Below are 6,456 nucleotides of genomic sequence, written 5' to 3' on the forward strand. Positions count from 1 at the left end.
AAAACCAGAGACCCAAAGAATACACTTATCAATACTATGGGTTCAACGAGCTTGAAGACTCTTACAATAGCAACAGCCAGTGTTGAGTAGAAGCCCATGTGAATCATGGTGGGACTGATCACACTAAAGTTGTCAAGCAATGGCAACTCCAATGGATATGGCTAACATATTGGCCATGGCCTCACCTTTATAAGATTCTTTCTTCAGGGGAACTGCAATCGAATGCATATCAAATGGGCACAAGAGCTTTCAACATTTGAAATATCGATACTTTGAGAGACATGCACCAAAGGCTGCATCATTTAGGATTTGTACTCAGTTTAGGTGTCATATTCAAGGGGAAGTTGTTATGCTTTCCACCACTTCATAGATTGTTAGAGTGATGAAACAAAAGAGGCTCCCTCTTGAGGCTAGATTATGTCATTCATATCAGCTGTGTTGTTGATGTCCTAGCTCAGCCAGGTCTTGCCAAAACTCTGTTGAGGTTCAAAATTTATTATAAACTGAAATGTCTTCACAAGAATTGACCTCATAAAATGCCATAATCACAAGATATTCCATACATGGCTGTGATTATGGCTCGCAAGACCCTTAGACTTTGAGCAATGAGGCTCGCAACATCACTTATGATTATGCACTCTACAATTCTGTGACCAGCTGAATGTCAAGCAATTGAACCGCGATTTAAATCCTATTTTGTCAGCAATAAGTACTATACTTTGTCTTTATTTAGTGTAGAGAACCAAGCACTTATTTTGCTCATCTATAGAAGGGACAATGGTTGTTTGCCTATGAGGTATAAGGAAATCCTATCAGATGTTTTGTATTTTCGTATGGAATTGAATCATACTCCTGCACACTGTAACATTCATATATATCAACCTGTAGAGGCTTTAATAACACCTGGTATTCTGGTTAGTGATTTTATTGGACCTCATGTGCATATCCTACATGCACAGGATGGACTATTCATATGTTACAAGGTATTATTCTTATTATTTAGGGTGCACATCTTCAGGTGCTCAAGAACGATTACTAGAACAGTCAGTTAATTCTGCAATTTAAAGGATGAAAAAGGAGGTTATAGGAGTCTAGTTTTGGTTCTCATCCACAACGTCACACTAGTCTGCCTGGGCATGGTTCTCATGGTTTAATAGTGACTTGAGGAGTCATAATACCACAGATCACTAAACACGAACAGCTAAGGTAGCCCAAGGACAATAGCCATCTTTACACATTAATTAACAGGTCTTACATTAATTATCCTAGGGGGTTTTAATACTTCCAAATGCTTAAAAAACAGTTAGCAGAGCATTCACATTACACATTCCAACAATCTTTTCTATAAACCAACTAAATGCAGTCAGGAGAGCCCTCCTTTTACACTATACAACCTTATTGTTAGTATGATCAACCTTATTTTAATATATAGTGTGACAAACCGTATGTGACAGGCAAGTGGAAAACTTTTCTCGCAATTAACTAAGCGACGTCTTGCGAGCCAGACTTGAGACGGAAACCCTCGTTAGAAGTTTATGCTTGGCTCTTTTCCAAACAAATGAAGAGTCAATGAGGTTTTGTGTAATCACTTCTCGTATCGTATTGGGTTATTGTTAGAAGCGATAATTGGATTCGGATTCTCATCGAGTGAGTTGTTCTGCTTTCTCAATTTGAGAGGGTTTGTTTGGAGGGAAAAACGAAAGAGGACATACAAGAATAGTGAGGGGAAAGATGCAGAGGAAGAGGATTGAGAACATCGCCAGCAGGCAGGCTACATTTTCCAAACGTAGGTGGATTGCTGAAGAAAGCTTACAAGCTCTCGGTGCTCTACACTGCAGAAGTTGAACTTGTGATTTTCTCCCCAGCAGGAAAGCACTATGAACTGTTTTTTAGTGCAAATCCTACTATTTTGATTCTAATAATCATGGCTATGCAAACCTCATGAGATTCTTACTAATAACCCCGGTGGTGCAAGCCCTAGTAAGCTCGATGTTGAAAAACTTAGTGTAAAACCTCCAAATCGCTGGTTTTGTTGTAGTGCTTATTGGAGAGTATATAAAAAATTTCACACCTTTTTATGAGATATGGGAGGAAAACATGTTAAAGATTTTTAATAAATATAAAATTTCCAAAATTATGCTAGTTACGTGTGATTCTTTTTTCATTGTTTGTGATTATGAAAAATGAAACTCAATGTTTTTTCATTAGTGCACACATATTTCATTATATAATTGCATATAGAAAAATCATTCCAGAGCCGATAAAAATAAAAATGAAGAATTTATGGTCCAACGTTATATTTAAGGGAGATGTTTAAGGATGACGTTTGAATTTTGTTTTTCATTTTAAGACATTTGGAGCAAATATTAGGAAGGACTTTGAGAAAGGATTGTCCTTGATTTTCAAAAATGGAGTTGTTCCTTTCCAGCCATATGCCCCAAGTGACCATCAAAGGGAGAGCTCATATGTTTTTTGGATGTTTTCTTTATAGCAATTTTTTTACACATATCCATAGAGTCCCCATGCCATTGATGTGAATTACTTGTTCGGTTTTTTTTAACCAAAATTTTTAACCAAACAAGAAAAATTAAAAAAATGCCTCAAGATCAAAGACTGAAACAAAGACCTATTGACATACCTTTTAAAGTATGGAAAGAACTTGTAAAATCATATGAGAAGTTGGATGCACAAAGAAAAGCCGGCAATGAGAGCATTCAGGTATTGAATTTTTAATTTCTCCCTATTTACTGATTGATAGGAACTAAAATATGGAAGACCTCCAAATCATTTGGAAAAGGAGGTGCTGCAGCAAAAGAGATGGGTTGAATTTGTTGTTTGGATGGACTCTATGGTATGTAATTTTAGTTGGATTTCCAATATACTTTTAAACCATATTTTCATTTTATTTTTTAGTACTATTAGATATTATATCTTACCTCGTTTTATGGTTAACATTGTATAACAAAAACATGCGTTGTGTTATGTAATTAATACTAACATGTAATATTGATTTTTTTTGTCAGAATGCTATAAGTAATGATTGCCAAGACGATGATCCAAATTATGTTCAACATATATCAGGAGATGATGAGGATGAGGATGAGGATGATGGTGGTGAAGGAGGAGATGATGATGATAGTTGCGGTGTTGGTGATGATGTGGATCAGAGTAATGAGGATGGTCAAGATGATCATGAGGATGATCTTGGTGGTGGTAGCTAGGCATGCACATGCATTGTTTTTTATGAAGAAATTATTGTGTAGAATGACATTGTTATGTTTAGATGGGTGTTGTGAATTTACCCTATATCAATGAGACATTTTGATTTTGTAATCATACGATGAGTTTGATTTATGTATGTTGTTAATTTATCGTAGAATAACGATATTCATGAAATATTTTGATTTGTTAATCATATTTGAATTTTACTTGTTTTGATTAAAAATAATACTGATTTTATTAGTATTATGTTGCTATTTTATACATGTTTTGAAAATTGTTAATGACACATTGTTATTTTTTTGGATGGATGTTGTCAATTTCTCTTAAATTTCTTTACAAATGATTTTGAATTGTGATATCTGCTTTAATGATATTTAGAAACTATCATATATTTCACTATGAATCTATAAAGGGGGTCATATATGTAAAGAAAAATATACTCTATATAAGAAGTCAAATGCAGATGTAACCATGGATGCAAAATTGGATGTTAAACTAGGAATTAATACAAAATGCAAACAATTGACATACAAAGTGTTTTAAATTAGAAGTGAAAAATTGTGCAATAGTTGACACAAAGAAGGGAACAAAACATGGCATACAAAAGGATATCAAATTGGGCAAAAACAAGGACACATAAATGGGCACCAAATTAGATGCAAAAAAAGACAACAACTAGATGTAAAATAAGATGCAAAGTTGAGCGTTAAAAAGAAGCAAAAAACGTTACAAATTAATATGCCAAATGATGATGCAAATAATGGTGTAAATTTGGGATGCAAACTTGGGTGCAAAAAAAGGAAAAAAAAAAAAGATGTAAGAAAAGACATAAAACAAGATGCAAAATGGGGCTGAAAAAAGGTGAAACCAAGGATGCCATATTGGATGTAAAAAATGATTCCTAATCACATGCAAATTTAGGCTCCAACTCAGACACAAAATTATATGCAAATGTGGACACAAAATGAGGCAAAAAAGATGCAAATTTGGATGGTGAAAACGATGTAAAACTAGACACCAAAAAAATGCAAAATTGGATGAAAAAGTCGGTGTAAATAATGGTGCAACATTGGACACAAGTAGACACAAAAAAATGGTGCAAAAAGGGGCATAAAATAGCTTAAAATTGGATGCAAAACTTGGTGTAAAAACAAATACAAAAGTAGACGTAAAAAATGGCTCTAAATTGAATGTACCATTAGACACAAAATAAGATGCAAAGGTGGACACAACACATGACTCAACATAAGATGCAAATATAAATGCAAATTTGGATGCTCAAAATGATGTAACATTAGATGCAAGAGATGGTGTTAAAAATGATGCAAAATTGGATGAAACAAATGACGCAAAATATGGTGCAAAATGAGATGGGAAAAATGGAGACAAATCAAACGTAAATGTGGATGTAAAAAATGGTCCAAAAAAAGATGCAAAAATGGGCACAAAAATGGATGCAAAATTTGGTGCTAAATCAAATTCAACACATGGTGCAAATATAGGCACCAAAGCTGGTGCAAAAATAGAAGCAAAAACTAGTGTAAGACTAGATACAAAACCTGGCGTAAGACTAGATGCAAAAACTGACACAAAATGGATGCATAAAAAGATGTTAAATTGGATTCAAAATACAGTGTAAACTTGATGCAAATGATGGTGCAAAAATGGAAGCAAAGAATGACACAAAATAGGAAGCAAAAGAGAATGAAAAATAGATGCAAAAAATGACACAAAACTAGAAGCAAAACCTGTCATAAAATAAGATGCAAATCTTGGTTCAAAATTTGACGCAAAAAATGATGCATAGTTTGGTGTAAAAAATGATGCAAAATCTAGCGTGAAAAAGGATGCAAAATTAGGTGCAAAAAAGGACGCTTTAAAAATTGTACAATAGAGCCAGATTTAGCGCCAGGTTGCTCATCACAATTATAAAAAAAATGCACTAAAATCTGGCGCTAAATCTGGCGCAAATCGCTGGTTTTGTTGTAGTGTCCATCAAGGCTCTGGACAAAAACTCTCATCCATACATCATTTTCACTTATATCTAAATTATTAGCATAACTGTAAAAAGCTTCAAGGTGTTCTTTTGCTGTTACTCCCTCTGTACCATTGAATTTAGGCATATATTTCTGATATTCTCCCACAGGCATAGGATTTAAAGGCACAGGCAACACCAATGGTCCATATTTAGTAGCTACAATTCTCTCAATCCTCGTAGGTGCTTGCTATCCTGCCATGATTGGAATATTTGGAAGAATACCAGCAGATGGAGCAATAGGAAGTAATGTGATGGATGATAGAGATAAAGGGATGTTTTGGATTGAAAAGGAAGCTTTCTTTGGACTGAGATTCAAAGGGGAACTAACTGAACAAGGGGCTACACTAATCTCTGTAGATTTTTCCTTATTAACAATGCTGATTTCTGAATCTTCAAACTGTGAATCTTCAACAACAACCTTATCTTTCAGAGATGAATAAGATTTCTTAGGCTTACCTGATTGTGATGCCCCTTTCTGTGAATATTTCTTCAATTTACCAGTCCTCTCTGGTTCAGGTAATGGTTCAGCTAGAGATTTCTGAGGATTTCTTCGAGTATGTCTCACAAACTGAGCCAGAACTTCAATGTGGAGTCGCCAGATAGATGATTACAACTAGAAACTATGTTCAAGCCTTGTTTGTCATCAAGGCTTGAAGTTGTGTCGTTCTCCCAGGGAAGCTGAGCTTCGATTCTTCGATCCCCGGCAACGACACCAATTAATGTTATCACCACAAGAAACTCACTTAGGTTGTATGTCAGTGATGCTCGGGAACATTACAAACTCAACAAACTGCTAGATAAAATGATGGATGAATGAAAGAAATGTTGTATGTTCAAGCCAGATAACCACTTCTACTATGATTGACCCCAGACATGGGTGAACACCCCCAGATTACATGGATTTTAACCACCAATTACTCATAGTTTAAACGAAATGTGATGATGGAGAGGGCCGACTACACCAACAGATACACAGGACCCTGTGTATGGCCAGCTGCAACTAGTTATAAGGTCTGTAAATCTATTACTTAATACACAGACAGGATGACAGCTCTCTATGCATTAAAACAACATAAACCTGCAAGCAATCTCAATGAAACAGTTAAATTTTAACATAGAGGTGGAATGATAGCTCCTCTACTGCTAAAAATCAATAGCACATGAAATAATGCGTGACAGGCACAGCCTGGAGCATA

The 6,456-nt window shown here is 35.1% G+C and overlaps 1 long non-coding RNA gene across 1 annotated transcript; it reads left to right on the forward strand.

Annotated features, from left to right (window-relative positions):
* The first annotated feature begins 2,730 nt into the window (after window positions 1-2,730).
* Window positions 2,731-3,372, forward strand: LOC149206887 (uncharacterized). The gene is made up of 2 exons (XR_016251968.1): window positions 2,731-2,851; window positions 3,024-3,372. It is a non-coding gene; the product is annotated as an uncharacterized LOC149206887 (long non-coding RNA).
* The last annotated feature ends 3,084 nt before the right edge of the window (window positions 3,373-6,456 follow it).

The sequence above is a fragment of the Pinus tabuliformis genome, chromosome 1_2 (genome assembly GCF_031772625.1).
Source record: "Pinus tabuliformis cultivar Carrire ecotype Pingquan chromosome 1_2, CPIR1, whole genome shotgun sequence".
Lineage (NCBI taxonomy): Eukaryota > Viridiplantae > Streptophyta > Pinopsida > Pinales > Pinaceae > Pinus > Pinus tabuliformis.